General features: G+C 39.6%; 1 long non-coding RNA gene across 1 annotated transcript in view; it reads left to right on the top strand.

Annotated features, from left to right (window-relative positions):
- The window catches only part of LOC128841247 (uncharacterized), a 44,325-nt gene that overhangs the window by 15,716 nt on the left and 11,200 nt on the right, over positions 1–17,409 (top strand). Inside the window, exon 3 of the long non-coding RNA XR_008445788.1 lies at positions 5,751–5,807. This is a non-coding gene — a long non-coding RNA (uncharacterized LOC128841247). The remainder of the gene's footprint in view (positions 1–5,750; positions 5,808–17,409) is intronic.

The following is a 17,409-nucleotide window of genomic DNA, read 5'->3' on the forward strand; positions in this document are numbered from 1 at the left end:
GATAAAAAATACCACATCTTTTAAGTTCTAGACTGTCATTAATTAATTAGCGGTATACGGTGTGCATGCATAGAAGGCTCCTACATGAACAGCAAAAAAGGACCAAAAACTCAATCAACTATATTTTTTTACTCGTTTCCTATCATCAACAGTCCTCCTATTATGGTTTAAAAAGAGTGATGTTCCAAAAAGTATGTCAACATTGAAGCTGGGGCATCAGTAAATTCTATTCCAATGCTTTATAGCATTGTGAGGTTTATGCAAATACATCTTTTGAGTAAGATTTCACAAGAGCTCAACACTGATTTAACTCTGCACCCACTGAATCACTGGGAGTCACCCCATTGACTTGCTGCATTAGTATCATATCTATTTATGCTTATTTTGTCACATCTGTACACAGAATGCTAAAACATGAAAGTCCAATAATTTCATAAAAATCCCAAGTTTGCTTCTGATTTAAATGAGTAACAAGCTTACTCTATACATACAACAGATTATTAACTTGCTAAGATACTAGTAGCATATTAAAGGAATATTGTGTTATGCTAGCAAAACAAATAGAAAATAGAAACTTGTTAATGCAAAAGATTTTTTATATCATTGGTAACGGGTCATCTTTTGGTATTCAAATAAGTAAACTGAATTCCATCATTGCACATTCCAGCTCCCCCACCCCCATCCCTTAGACTAGTTGAAAGCAAATCCACAAGATGGAAAATGGTCAATATATTTATGAGAGGTTTAGGTCACAGTATTTTGATTTTGATTTTTTTTTGAAGGATGCAATTAAGTGAGACATTAGTTTTATAGGCTTGCTTGTCCTTTTGTATTGCCAAACTCTCAATTCCTAATGTGAATAACTGGTCCCATTTTCAGTTCAGCTGTGTTTCATCTTTTGTGGGGACTCTTTGCAGCTGTCTCTCTGCAATATTTGTCCAAACAAAAATATGTTTCAAACTTGTGAAAACTATGTCCCCAAATATGCACTTTGTATTTTTTCAGACATGATTTTTTTTTTTAAAAAAGCTTGAACTTTGTATCTATTTTAATATTTAATTTTCTCTTTGAAAATTCCACCATACTGAGAGAAAACATCAAGAGACACAGAGGGAGATTCTCTTTTTAGGGCGAATTGTGACCAGCTCAGAAACAGGGCCTAGAGGGGGAGGACAGGACTAGAAATATGGCAGCCTGGGAAATATTATATATACATGTATGTGCATACATATGTCAGTGTACTGTTAATACACAACTGTATAATCTCGAAGCTCTTTCTCATGTGAGTCTACCAGGGCCTCAAATTAGTCTCTTTGTCTGTATGCATGTATATTTGTGTCTGCCTACTGGCAAGTCTCTTGCATATGTGCATGCATTCATGTATACAACTGCATGTGTTTTTATGTGCATCTGTTTCCATTGACTAAAAGTTGGACAGGGCCCTAAGTGTACATATCTCTTGGATAGCAAAAATGTACTACATCAACAAAATAGAGAGAGATCATCTTACAGCTCACTAAAGGGTTTCTCTTTCAATAACACAAAAAGCCATGTTTCTTTCTTTAAGATATCTGTATGCAGCGTGCTAGTTTCTAATAGCCATCAGAACATTCCTAAAAAGAAGTCCAGAGAGATAGTGGACAGAGCTATGCAGCTTGCAGACTTATGATTTTTTTTAATTCTGTCAGTTGGATATTGACTGACTTTCTAATGCACACTCCTCTAATTCTTAATTAGAATGACATAGCTAATTAATAAGTTTTTTCCAATTATAAATTAACTTAGGATCAGAACTCTGGCTTTGCATGTAATTTCCTATAATCACTAAAGCTACTGCAAAAACATGTCTCCTACCAACCGTAACTTTTTTTATTTAACACAGACAGACAAGTTCTCACTGGGTTTAAATTTTACAGCAAATTATCTCTGTTGGGATTTAAGAAGGGAAATTTAAAAAAAAATTCACAGGAGTTTTTTTCCCTTTTTTTTATTGCCCCCCCCCCTTTTCTTTCTTAAACAAAATAGCATCCCTTAATGGACAATTTCTTTCTGAGATTTAAAAGGAATTCATCTTAATATTTTAATGTTATTACAGGGAAGGAAGAAAGAGAGCAGGTGATAATTCGTTTTTTCATAACTGTTACCACCTTTTCATGGTTTCTGCAAAAATGATTTGGGAGGATCCCGCATGCTGCTCATTTATAGAATCTTAACTGGAGAGACACTTATCTCTTTAGTAATGAACCAGTGTAATTAAAGGTGGGAATGTGGAAGAGTTCAGGCACTGGCAACATGTCACATAGTTGGCTGCTGCAATTCCTCAGTGGTTTATCAAAGACTACTCCTTTAATATGGAGATTACACTTATGTACTTGTCTGAACTTGAAAGGCATTTGCCTAATTTACTTATTAATGAGATGTAAATCTATTTGTACGGCACGTCACAAGTTTCCTGAAATCGCTGCTACTTAACCGGTGATAAACCCTATGATTTAAATGAAAAATAATACATTTAGCTTTCCACATTCATTCTGTTAAAAATTGATATAGTCTATGTTAAATTTATTAATATTGCTTGCTGTCATTCAGTTTGCAGCTCTTACTGAAATATGACTTGACAGCGGCCGCATTAAAGATGTATGCCATTGTATTCAACAAAGATTAATGGAGCCCGGTAAAAATAGCTGTAAAAGAGAAAGTGATCCGAATGTAAAATCAGTGAATTAAATGAGGCCTTGCATACCATTTGTTAATATGCATGAGGAGGGAGGCAGCGAATGAAAATGTCTCCCTGCAAAGTTCATTTGGGAATGTTTCAATATTGTCTGAATATCACCAAACTATCGAACAGCAGCTTAATAGAGCCCCATGTACCACAGAGGTCTGTGTATGTGCCCTGTGCAAAGCTAGAAACAAAAAATAGAATAATTTGCAAACAGAACTAGCAGCCTGGAGTAAAAATAATTATAATATAATCATAATAAAATAAATCCATATGTATGATACATATGGTATAGTTGTCTTTTTTTTCTTCCCCTCTTCTCAGTCTGTCTATAGTGCAGGCTTTCAATATTAAAGCCACGTGTGATATAGAGCTTTAATGTTATATGCTTCTTTTTATGGGAGAATTGTATGCATTAACACTTAAAGGGCTTAGATTCCAAGGATTTATAAGAGGTTAATATGTCTGTCTGTCTCTGTGTGTGTCATATCTATTCATATTCTGGGATCTATGTAGTGAAAGATTTTGCACACTTCTTTTAATATTATTTTCAAGGGTTGATTTATTTCAACAACCCTCATTATAAAATGCTACTGAATTCATAACCTATCAGGTTAAGACTTTCAAATAAATTAGCAGTGACAGAAAATAGTATGCAGTAATCATAATGTAAACATCACATATTTATCAATCAAGACACTAAAGTAGTTTGATGGACTTGAGCTATTACTGATAGACTTGCTTTAAGATTTGAATATGTTTGCTACCTCAAGATTTCACAGAATAGACTATTCTGAAATATTTTTCTTCGGCAATTAAAAAGAAATATAATCTGGCTAGATCTTTGGTAGTAAAGTAGTTAATGCACCAGGAAGACTGTCAGCTTGGAGGCAATTTGAAGGTATAACGTGCATATGTATAGTGTAAAACATTGTAGAAAAGCTCTGCCTAAAGCATTAACTTTCCCAAAAGGTTAAAAATCAGTGTTTGAACTCAGAACAATTTAGATGAATTTTTATTCTGAGGTTCAGTTTATTTCACGCATTTTGCAATCTCAATAGGTAGCACAATCTGTATAATACAGCAGTCCACAAACCTAGTTCACAGGATTCTAAGCACCAAACAGGTTTATGCTTCTTTGCTGATTTTGCTGAAGGGGAATGGGCTGGGGCCTTGACCTGGCCTCCATTATGGTCACTGATGAAAGAAGGGTTTGGGCCCTGTGTTGGTAAGCTAAGCAGTGTTCCAAGCAGTTATTGTCTGGGTACACCGCAAGAAGGACAGGAGACACTTGTTATGGATTTTAATCAGGCCGCAACTTTATTATATAGATGTCTGGGACTACCCAGCAGATAAAGTGTACGGGTCAAGCAAATCCACGTTTATTCAAATCAATTCTCCAGGGCTTCCACCAGCCCCCCCTTTGTTTCCATCCAGGTCCCCCAGCCGACCCCTGGCTTGAACCTTACCATCCATTACCCTTGTAAGAGGGTTAAGGTGGGCTATGAGAACACGGTGGGGGTGGTGGGGGAGGGGTGGCTCCCTGCTGTACCAATCAGAGGAGTCCCCAACCCCCTTCCCCGTTCTGTTCCTTTATCCAGTATCTCCTTTTAAGTCCTTTACCAGGCCATTTATCTGGTCACTGGTTGCCTTCCCTATGGAGTACCTGCACTGAACATCCGCCCAACCTTACAAAATAAGTTGCGACATATGGCCTACCATCTTTTCTTCTCACCAGAAAAAGCCCATCCTCACACCCGCTGTGGGGAAGGCGAAAAAACCTCACTCCATCGAAGCCAATTCATGTGGTGCGGGAAAAATTCCTTCCCAGCCCCACTTTAAAAGGAGCGACTAGTGTAATGCCCACAGCAGGTCCTAACCCAGCCTGCCATTCACCTCCACTAGGGGAGGGAGCATGGGTACTGGCTTCCTCGCTGCGTGGAACAAAGAGACTTGCCCCACCAAGGTTTTGTACCTTTATGCCCTTCGGACGTCACATTCCTGGGGAGGTGGGTGAGTCATTGCTGCAAAACTGACCACCGAGCACCTTTTTTACAGCAGTTTCTGACCTCCTTCCTTCTGCCCCCTTTTCCTCCCCCCCACACACAAAGCAGAGCTGTCCTTCCTGGGTATGCCCCAGACAAACTCTGCCCCACCTTAGCTCCTCCTTTTAAGTCCTTTACCAGGCTTATTATCTGGTCACTGGCTGCCTTCCCTATGGAGTACCTGCACTGGACATCCGCCACAAGGAGGCGCCAGCAATTTACTTGGCTGCCTCCCCCTAAACCCAGCTGGGTTCCCAGACATCGCCAAATGGCCTCTTACCTAGCAGCCCTACTGGGGACAAAGAACCCATTGTCCCATGTGTGATCATCAAGGGGCACCAGCAGCTGCATTGTCCTTGACCAAGTACTGCAACACCCTCCCTCCACGGAGGGCCGTACAGGAGACCCATTCTCTGGATCCTTGAATTGACAAGACTGCTTAAGAGAAAACAAAATAAACAACTTGTAAGCCTGGAGCCAAAAATCTCAATTCCGCCAACCCTTTGCTGGCTTCCTCACTGTGTGGAACAAAGAGACTTGCCCCACCCAGGTTTCATATGCCCTTATGCCTCACATTTCTGGCGGGGGGGGGGGGGAGTAGTGAGTCATTGCTGCAAAGCTGACCACCAAGCACTTTTTTACAACAATTTCTGACCTCTTTCCTCCCGTCCCTCGCCCCCGCAAAGCAGAGCTGTCCTTTCTGGGTAAGCCCAGACAAACTCTGCCCCACCTTAGTTGTGGTGCAGTCATTTGTGTTGCATGTGTTTAAGGCCAAACCTACTGTGAATCGCATCCTTAAAAACTGCATATAAGTAACAAAACTTGGAATATTTATATGTGAGGCCATGGGAGCCTTGTATTTCTATCTTTGAGAGGTTAAAAAGGGAACTATTCCAGATCTTTTTAAATGTCTTGTTTTGTACTGAAGGAGTGGGCCAAGCTATAAACATGACAGCTAACTTAAAACATGATCTCTTTTACAGGTATTGAAATTTTGCTATTAAATTGACTCTTGTCATTTGGAGAGGAGAAAATCAATGGTAAGTACCTCTCTTTTTCTTCCAAGAACCAAACTATCAGGCAAGGGAGAATGAGAGCCAAAACCAAGCTAAAACAAAAAGCAACACATTAACTTTTAATATCTTATCTATTTATTCTATTTTGCTGTCTCTCAAGTAGCCTGGTGTTTGGTTACAACAGTATCAGTCTCTGCCCATGTGTTTAATATCAATTATAAAGCAAGCCCATTATATCACATACACCAAATCTACGTGATTTGGGGTTTTTTCATTTTCATTCAACTAGCAGTTTCAAAAGATTTTCATCATTGATATGGAAAATCTCTCAGTCTTCCTCTCTCTTCCACTCAGTAGTAAAATGCCCATAGTAAAATGAGCCATAGGGGCCATCTTTTATTTCTTGCATCTCTATAACCCGCAACTGACTTCTGTTGGAGTTTGCAGTGCACCAAGAATGCTGGCTCAGGATCCAAGTATAAGTTTGAAATGAATGGGGGAGGGGAATCCTTTTCCATTTTGATTGAACATTTCATTACATTAGACTTTGTCATTTTCAGAGTAGGGATCAAATTCTGTCTTGGGGAAACTTTATTGACGTCAGTGCAGCTGTGTCCATGCACACAAAGGCTGAATTATGCCCATAATATTATGTTTATCTGTATGGACACATAAAAATACAAAAATGAAAAATACATATAAAAAAGGCAAAAAGTTTGATCCTCCTGTTCCCAACTTCATCTGACATAATTAATTAAATCCATCCATAGGGCCACTGTAATTGTACTGACCTCCTTTGTAAAGTGCTTTGAGATCTGCTGCTGAAAAGCGCTATGTAAGAACTAGATATTATTAATGAATAATAATTATTACTGATGGGCAGGAACATGTGACTGCTGCTTCTGAAGTGGTTCAACTTCTGCTATACCCCACAGACACAGTGTTCTGAAAGGCAAACTCTTTGCTCTCCTTTCTCTTCTTTCTGAGCTAAGTACAAGTTACTCTTAAAAGAATGAAAGGCCTCAGCATAACGTCGTAAAAAATTCACATAGTAATAATAGTCTACTCCCAAACTTCTAAACATTATTCCTTTACTCACTGTCATCTTTTTTATTCAACCCACCTCAAATATTGGCACTTATGCCCAATGCTATGCATCTTCTATGAGAATTGGATGGTTGCCAGTTGTCAGGTTGCCCTCCATCTTGTAAGATGACCATCTGGGCAATCAGTGATGGGGAGGCAACCTAATTTTTAAGTAAAATAATATCAGAGATTATTTGAAATGAAGGGATAGCTGAGCAAAGTGCAATCCTTGCAGAAACCATTGTGCAACAGCAGAAATACTGATGGAAAAGAGTAAGGCAGAATTGGCATCATTGTAAATCTTTAAATTTTGCCAACCATTAACTGCTGAAAATTATAGTAAATAAAATAATGAAGAATGGCATCTACTCAGTCTTCCAAACTTATGCATCATATTTTAGGCCAAATTCAGACCTCCACTGAAATCAATCACCCACTAATACCAGGTCTGAAGTTGTAAACAGTAACAATCACACTTACCCTATATTTGTTAAAGGCAGAAATGTTTATTTCTTGCCTAAAAAAGTTTGGTCAATTTGCCTTATGGAAGAAAAAAACATTTTACATCAAAGAAAAGTAACTACGTATCATTCTGCAAGCTTCACAGAGACTGAATTTCAACATTAAAACACAGATTGTTGTACCACTTGTCTCATTATAAAATGTCTTCAAGATGATCATCAAAGCTGGTGAGGACACTAACCTATGAATCAAGAGACATGGGTTGTATTCCTGGCTTTTCCAGTGAACTGCCTGGGCAAGTCATGTCACTGCTCTGTGCCTCAATTTCCCCAGCTGTAAACTGGGGATAATGTTGCTGATCCCCTTTGTTACACTTTGCGCTCTTCTTATGGAAAGCACTATGTGAAAGGTAGGTGTTATTAGGAGTAGTAATAATAATATTTCAGAGCCTTTGTAACACGCTTTAGGTGTACAGATTGAAAGTGCTAGGTCTTATTATTTCACAAAATGCAGAAGTCCAGATATGACTGGGAGGTCATATGGATAACTGGATTTATAAATATGCAGCAATTATTTAATACAATGATTTCACAACAGGCATTAATCAAACATTTCTTCTTGATCTTCTGTATTTGTGTTCCATCATAGCACTTTTAACATTAAAATCATTGTATTGCTGTTTTGGTGGTGGATGGGGGTGCGGCTATGCAAGGAGGAAAAGACGGAAAAGTCATATAAGTTAGATCAAGAAGGCTAAAAAACAAGCTGCTTACTTAAATGGGAATTATTATTTTTTAAACAGCAAGGCCCCCAAATTTTTCTTTGTGAACAAAAAATTAAGCAAGAGGAAAAGGTTAATATGATGGTGGGGGTGACAGCATCCCTTCATTTCCCTATGAACAAACGTCATTGCTCAGGGAGCGCATTGCCATTTAACCTGCTCTGAGTCAGTAACCCCATGTGTTAAATAGTGCCACAGAGGAAAACGAAAGGGGAAAAAGAGGCGCAGCAGCAGCAGTTGTGTTCAAGGAGAAATGTGTTTCACTGCTACAGGAAAAATAAATAAATGAATAAAGCACAGCAAATGACTGTGGCAGTGGCAGGGAAGTGAAACTCCAAATCGGCACAGGCACTTTCCTTAAGACTTAAGTAAAATTCCCACCTATATATGCCTAAACGACTCTTTGAACAATAAAAAGTCATTAGTGACTATAAAATTTTGCAGAAGGCTGATGGAAGGCACTTTGCATTTGACTTTCACCCACTTGATTGGTGCTGTATCTCCTATTTGACCTGGTGCAGGTTCTGGAAGGTGTGAGAGCTCTAAATGAACAGCTGAAGTGACCACAAATTCTGATTTCAGTGATGAATAATACTTAGGACTTACACAGCACTTTTCTTCCTCAAAGTGCATGTTTTTTATGGTCTTGTGTTTACATAAGAAATCATGAAAGATCAACTTAAGAGACTGTGCAAAACATGCTAACTGAACAATTTTCCCATTTTCAATGGTACAGTGGGCACGACCTTTGGGCCATTACCAAATCCATAACACCAAGGTTGAGAGAGCAAGTGATACACTACTTGTCAAGCAGAATCTCTAACACATGGCTTCATAAGTATCTTACACTGGAATAATTCTCTTTTTGCATCTCATATACAGTAGCTAACAATATTGTAGGAAGCTAGGTACCTGACTACCCATCTGACTCCATAGGTGCTATGCATCATGGTTGGCCTCCTTTTATTTTCCCTTTCAACCCCTGCTTTAAAAAGATTGTGGAGACCCTGTAATACCCAAGGTTCTAAAATTCTAGCCATGCCCCTGACCTTATGTATTATTGCTACAGTCAGTGTCCTTCTGCTTTAATTTCTCTTTCCCTGTAGAGAGGAGAATCTCTCTCTCTCTCTCACACACACACACACACACTCCTTGCATGTTCGTTTCAGGGAATTTCATTCATATTTACTTATGCTACTACCTTTATCTAAAGAGCTTCTGAACTTGACCAAAACATGTGCTCTTTTGAGGAGGGTTGGTAAAAACTGAAGCGAATATCAGCTTGTTGGCAGCCCTGCTTCTCCAGACTTCACTTGAAAGAGGAAAAACAATCATTCACATCCTTCACATTTGGTAGGATTGAACATTTCAAGTTCAGGGGCCTGATTCTTTATCTGCTCCATTCACTGCAGGATACACGTATCTGTCACCAAAGTGATGCTTATCCTGTAAAGGGCGTTGATGGGAGAATCAGGCCCCAGTTCATCACCACTGTTTTTTTTTCCTTTCCACTGTAGATCAGAACCAAACTACTTAAGAACCTTTCTCCAAACCCAGCATTTGAGAACAGTATAGTAATTCACAGGGGGAAAAAATCTGATCTGTAATATTTGGGCAATATTTTGTAGTTGATTGCCAATTAGGATTTTTTGGTTTAAGCATGAATGTCTGGCAAATGCAAACACTGGCACTTCAGCACAACACATACCTTTTGTTGTTGGGTTTGTTTTTATTTTAATGCAGGGTTTGCTGCAGAGGGATGTCAATGGAGATTGCATTGCAGTATATCCCTGGGTGTGCAATGACATGAACATGACTGCAACCATAGTTACTCTTCTGTGTATTCTGCTGCAGCAATTTCATTAACTGTAAACCTGTTCACTGTTTGCCAATGAGCTATCGCTTGTGTTTGTTTACAAATAGGTTTAGCACTGAAGATTTGTGGGTATACAAGAAGGATCTTTCCACAGAAAGTCATTCTCCCGAGGAAAAAATTAACTAAATTCTACTGGTAAAAATTTACTTTTCAAATACGTTCCACATTTACTATAAATAGCCACAGTCTGTCAACTCAACTAACCAAGTCCTGGGAGCTTCCCTATTAAACGAGACCATTTGGAAGGCAGCCTTTGTCTTAAATGGGTCTGTAGACAAGGCATGTGTTGGTTTTTGAGTAATCCCAGCCTGTTTATAATCTCATCTATTACATGGAGAGGATATGAAAATAGTTCCCCAATGCATGAAAATTATCTATACTCTAGTGCAGACAATATAGTCAGTCTACTGAAAATAATAGAGTGAACTCAGCTACGCAGTTTATTCCAATGTGTAAAGTCTTTGTACATCATGATATCAAATAGTCTACTGAAAACATCATCCTCATATAATTGTATTATACAAGAGTAGTGTCACCTTTTGTTTAGAAAGGTACCATTACACTTTTATGATATACTTTAAGAGGGACTAGATGATACCATTGATTCTTGTACTAGCATTTTACATCAAAAGACCTATGTCTGCAGTCCAGGGCACTGAAATCACAAATGAAGTGAATTTAATGGTCTAAGTTTGGTCTCCAGAGAACAACAGAATAGTTAGTACCATCATAAAGTCTGACAATGTAGCCCTTTTGGCAGGTTTTTGTTGATAATAGGCTTGAACTGCAATCTTTTTACCATGGTATAAGAGGATCTTTTAAAGCAGGGTTGAGATATAAGAAGGAAGAATAAAGTAGGGAAGGCTGCAAAGTACAATATTGTGCACACCTGCACCATAGCTAAAGTAAGGTTAATGCAGTAATATCTGTGTGAAAACTGCCTCACCCCCCACATTAAAAGGAGCTTATCATTAGGGATTACCTAGCCACTGCACCAGCTGCAAGTCTTTACTTAAAGACTTAAAGGTAAAGCTCTTACAGTTCCCAATCCAGTGACATTTGCAGCTCACTATAATTTATTGAATATCTTCCAAAGAGCAAACACAAGATTTCTCTTGGTACTGTTTTAGTTGGGTTGTAAACGTTTGCCATTTACCAAGCAGAAAAATAAATAAATAAAGGCAGGCACATTTACACTTTTGCAAAGCATCATGTAATATTCTGAACCTGTCTGTTCATGCTGACTCTTTTCATGTTCAATCTAAACACTGTTTACTCACTTAAAGTCTTCTTATAGCTCAGCTTTGAAGTACAGTACATGCACACTTTCGAAGCTTTCATGAAAAAGCAACTTGTTCCCACATTTCATTAAGAAATGCCCCGCTTGTCTAAAGTGTGATTTAAAAAAAAAACAAAAACTTCCTGTAATAGGCATCCAGAAATTTTCATTCTTCAGCATTTACAGAGCCATGCTAGCTATACCTTTAGAGACTTAACACAGTGAAGACTCTTCAAAAGAGAATTTACTGAGGTTCTCTCCATTTATAAGGAGTGACAACCTATCATTGAAGACTAAAAGGAAATAGTTAAATAAGCCAAATTACATGCTGGGTGATGAAACATTTTCTTCGCCTTCCCAGTAACATGCATGCAAATTATATTAATAGGCTATAATTATGTAAACTTTATTATGTGTGTTAAAGATAATATTAAAATTATAAGACAAATGACACTTAATCATCATTGGAGGGTAATGATAAAAAAAGTCAGCAAAATTAACAGGCATCATCATGGTTGTTGTGGTTGCTATAGCTAAAGGAGCATGATGAACCACACCATTTTATATAATACTACTACTTAACACTTGCACTATGCAGTTCACCGTCAAATGGCTTTACAAACATTAACTAATTAATATACAAGCATTTGGGGCCTGTTTGCTAAATACATTCCCTACCTGTTCAAATTCACATGCTGCACATGCTTAAACTAACTTGTGAGTTTTTATTATTATTTCTTCTTAACCAGTCTGCATTGTCAAAGTGAATTTACCAGGTTAGCAAAATCACACATTGTAGCCTATTGAATACAGAAGAGTTGGATGAAACAAACTGATGATTAATGTGCAGGATCGATCACTTGGAAACACAATCCATATAAAAGCAGTTCTGCTGACACTTCCTATGCGGAGGCAGAACTTCAGCTGGTGTAAATTGGCCCAGCTCCGTGGACTTTAATGGCCCAGCAGAGGATCTGGCCTGTATTGTTTTAATTCCCCTTTTCCTTTTCTCATACTAGGAACATTTCCATGAAACAGAATTGCAGTTGTTTAGTATTTCAATTGATGCTTATTCCTTAGGGAATAAGGGACAGAGCAAGCCTTGCACGCTCCAGAATGCAGAGTCTGGAATGCTGCCTGGTGCTTAAGCGGGCAAGGGTAGACTCATTGTGCTGCACTGCACAACCACATAAGAGCTGGGCAGAATTCCAGACCTGCATGCTGGAGGGTTCAAGTCTTGAGCTATCCCTACTCACTGGAGATAACAAGTGTCTCAAAGGGGATGGACATGACTTTACCCATCCCAGACCCCTGCCCTTATGCACCACCCAGCATAGCTAGCTGCCCATTTGATGGAAACAAGGAGGGGTAAGGTAATATCTTTTATTGGACCAACTTTGGTGAACTCCACAAAGTTGCATAGTAGTAGATGTGAAGCCTCTGCGTATCCAGTAGCTCCTGGATGCAAAAGAGACAGACCTATAGCTGGTGTAAATCAGTGGAAGCTATGCTAATTTATTCCAGCTGAGAATCTGGCCCAAACATCCACTGGTGTTGCCTTTGGCATGACGAGGCTCTAGACTGCAAAACTATATTTAAAGTTAGCCTGCGCCTACTGAGGTCAATGGCAATACTACCATTGACTTCAACAAAGGGAGGTCTTTATTTCTGTGCAGCGTACAGGAGGACCAAACACACTTTTGTCACTATACAAATACTAGTAATTATAATCACCTGTTAAGCGTCTCTTCATGATGTTAAGAATGATGCGCTAAGGGAGGAATGAGCAGCAGGAGCTGATGACTCATTACAAAAAAAAAAAAAGAAAGAGATCCTTGTTTTCACAAACTGTCCCTACTAATTGGAAAAAGAGAAAGAGAAATGCAGAAAAGACATGAGTAATATTATTCCTATAGACAATGTTTTTCAAATTATCACTGGATCTTTAAAGTTTTGACCAGAGATAAACTAAATCTGGAATCATAAATCTGAACCCTTTAAATACCTCAGTCGAAACCTGACCCCCAGTTTAAACTTAATCGAGACCTGGATCAGAGTACTGCCTCCTAAGGACATTGCTAATTTTCAAACAAACCTATAAAAGGATGTTGATTCAAAGTAAAGTTGATCCTACTCAATGCTTCATTTTTATGGCCTCAAAACTGAAGTTCATACTCGGTCCAAATTCCTATGGCCTAATCCTGAGTTTAATAGTGTGTGGTGTAGGGCCCACAGGAACTATTCAACCTGAAAAGGCAAGTGGTGTATCCTTTTAAGGTGTCATATATTTAAATGATCACGCAACTTCTCCTTCCTTTGAGATATAGGTCCCGCCCAGCCTGACTGCTAGAGGTAGTGCTCCTCAACCTATTTTACCATTGTGGACTACATATACGGGCCTCAAACAAGTCGCACCCTAAGCGAAACTTCCACCTTGCACCTCCCCCTCAGCCCTGCGGCAGCTCCCCGCCCCCCCCTCCGCCCTGAGGTGCCCCCCCGACAACAGCTCCCCCCCCCAGCTCACCTCTGCTCCGCCTCCTCCCCGAGCACGCCACCCCCGCTCTAATTCTCCTCCCCTCCCAACCTTGTGGCGCCAAACAGCTGATTGGTGCCTCAAGCCTGGGAGGTGGGAGAATTGGAGCAGCGACGGCGTGCTCGAGGAGGGGGCATAGCAGAGGTGAGCTGGGGTGGGGAGCCCTGCGGCAGCTGAGGCACCCCCGCGGCAGCTCCCTAGCCCCCCCCCCCGGCCCGGGGAGCCGTGCGGCAGCTCCCCACCCCAGCTCACCTCTGCTCTGCCTCCTCCCCGAGCACGCTGCCCCCACTCTAATTCTCCTCCCCTCCCAGGCTTGCGGCGCCAAACAGCTGATCGGCGCTGCAAGCCTGGGAGGCGGGAGAAGTGGAGCGGTGACCGTGCGCTTGGGGAAGGGACGTAGGAACGCTGTAAAAAAAATTGGGGGCACCGCTTTTTGGCACCCCCAAATCTTAGCGCCCTAGGCAACCATCTAGTTTGCCTTAATGGTAGCACCGGCCCTGGCCTCAAATGTGGGCATCATCCAACACTACCTGTGTGGCCCTGAAGATGTCATATGGGCCGCAGCTCTTTGCTAATTGGGCCGGAAGCAGCCCGTCGGCCGCAGGTTGAGAACGACTGAGGTAGACATTTAGGGATTGGCATCAGAGAAACCATTGATGTACAGTGCCTGTCTGATGTCCCAGGCAGTTAGAGACAGGTTCCTTCCTAGCTCACTGGTTTTCAGTTGAGGAAAGCCTTAACAGGACCACATGGCCCAAAGACATAACCCAGTTTGTTTAGGAATTAATCTCATCTTTTTGTTTGAATGGCAATGTCACTAATATGATACTAGCAAATTACTGAAATAGAATCACACCAAAATCCCTCTGTCATCCTGAAATATCATATTTTCCCATTAAGTTAATATAGTACGATTGCAATGGAGTAGAATGGAGGGGCTTAAACAGACTAACTCTTCTATGGCATTGATATACTGGCAGGGTTTTGCTGCAATCTGCTAATAGTCTGCAGTTCCAATATAATAGAAAAGCACTTTGAGGGCAGTCCCTTCAATAGTATTATCTATTGTTGAATTTAGAGTTTTCCGAATTCAAATATTTTATGCAAATATTCCGGATCATCGGGGAACAGGACATATTTTGAACTTGCAGTTTTACATCAGGAACATGTGATAGTCTTACAGGGCAATAATAAATATTTCCTCAGTGTTCATGCATTTGGGTTGGGGAGGAAAAAATTCTTGGTGACCTTAGTCCTATCTAATTGTTTTAATAATAGAACGTGAAGGTCATAGAGGTTTTACTGTGACACAACTGTAAAATGCTCTGGCACTTTGCCATGCAAAAAATAATCTGCTTTTATTCATGTGTTTCAACAATAACAATGGAACAACATTTGTTTATTATGAACTGAGTTACAAAAGATAACTCAAGGTAAAAGACTGCATTGTACTGAAACATCTTTAAAATATAGCAAAACAACACCAAGATTACGCTGATATATTATGGTAGTTCAGAAACATAATCGACTGGAGCATCTATCCACACTGAGCCACAGGATGTTTTCTGGTGAAACGTTACCAGTGGTGAGTTATCAAAGCCCCTCTGACTCTTCTAGGACATACCCCCACATCCAAAAGTATATTGCTGTATCTCTCTTGTATGCATAATAAAATCTTTAGATAGTGCTTTTGCTTCCTATTTCTGTCTTAAATAATCTATATTAATCCTGCATGTATGAGAAGTAATAGCTGCATGGGAATGAGCATCTTTTAATACTATTGAAAAACAAAGAGAATAACCCTGATTTACTGATGACTTAGATTGCTGTAAACAATTCTGTGTATCAGCCTTTGATCTGTATTTTCTAAACTTCATAACAAAACTTCAAGAAAAAACTATTAGCTGCAAATTAAACATTCTCATGGAAGCCAAGAATTATTTTTCAGGACAGAGGGCTCAATTTCCCAATCTCAGGTGTATGATTAAAATCAATTAAATCACTCTTCCAATGTCAGCGGCAAGATTCTCCTGACAAATGAAATTATGCGAGAAAAGTGTTCTCTTCACTCTTCAACCCTTTCTCAGCATCACTCACATCCACAAATGAGATCAAAATTTTCAGCTCGGGGATTTCAGAGATATTTTCCATAAGAACATGAAAAATCCCAGGAACCCTATGTAAGTAGACTTTATAGTCTCTAGTGGTGAGATTTTGATGGCCTCTGTATGTTAGATATATTCATGACTAACTAAAATGAAAAGTTACAGAGTGAAAGTTAACTATTTGGGGACCATACTAGCATTTTTTTCACATATTAAAGTTTTAATGGCAGAATTATGTGCTAGATCCTATGATACATGTAGTAACCTTTCTGTGCCTCTTTTCATTCACAAGGAAGTCCCTGGTGGTATTTTCTGATTGAAAAACTGAATTTTATCAATTTCTTTCAGTCGCTTGCACATATAAATCTGGCAGGCAGGCCAGACTTCAAATGACCACACCATTTGCAAAGGCCCTAAAGGGTTAATAGTTATTTACAGTAGCATTCCTTGCAACAAAACAGTGCATTTCTCTTAAAAGGAAATATTTTCACAGGAAATAACAGTTGGAACACAGAGATATCTCATTTCCAGAGGTGTTCTGATGTGGTTGCACTGTAACTTCAGCAAATTATTTACCTCTTAATTTGTTAAAACATATGGGCTTAGAGGTAACTTTGCCCATGAGGCATACATCTATATTATATGCTTGTTTGGTTTGACTTCATTTTCCTTGGAGACTTGAACAAATGTTTTCTGTATTTCAGAAGTTTCCCCCCCACCACTCACGTGTTTGAGGCAGCAGTGTTACATACGTATTTTGTTTCTTTTGACTGTGTTTCAAAAGGAACATTCTAATTTACAGAACAACATGCAGAGTGTAGCAATATTTCAGGAGGTGAAAAGCGGCCTATTTATTCACTTGCAAGAGAGATTCTTTCCCCATCAGTCCAGCCTAGAAGTGCCTGATCCATCCCAGGGGTTCTGGTTTTTTGGTTTCTTTTTCAGCTAACTGCAAACGGTCTATATCTAAACAAAGTGGTAAGCAAAGGCCTTTCATACATCATCAATATGAAAAGGCAATGTGTGAAATGTTACAACATGGTCCATGTGAGGGTAGAAGAAGAATAACAGTTACCACAGGTTTATCAAAAGTATTTTTACTAGAAACAAATTAAAACATATAGACTACTTAGATGTTCTTAGATGACATGTAAGCTAGCGATATTTGGTAACTGTGGTCTTGGATGGATTATGCTTCATACACAGGCTAGCAGCTAGCAGATTAAGAGGTTGCACTTACTCAAAACAGTTGGCTAGGTGTGTGCCATCCACAGTGGTGCAAATAGAAATCATTTCTTGATGGTCCTGCACTCATGGGAGGGACACAAGGAGTGGGGCACGTGACCTCCCTACGTGACCCTCCATGTGACTCCTCTCCACCCCGCCCCCAGCTTGGGGTCCCCACGCTCTCCCCATCCTCTCCTACAACCCCCTTTGTATATATAAACATCAACATGCTTAATTACTCACTTTCCCCCAAAATATGTAGTATTCAGTCTGTTTA

Source organism: Malaclemys terrapin, chromosome 7, assembly GCF_027887155.1.
Source record: "Malaclemys terrapin pileata isolate rMalTer1 chromosome 7, rMalTer1.hap1, whole genome shotgun sequence".
NCBI classification, from domain to species: domain Eukaryota; kingdom Metazoa; phylum Chordata; order Testudines; family Emydidae; genus Malaclemys; species Malaclemys terrapin.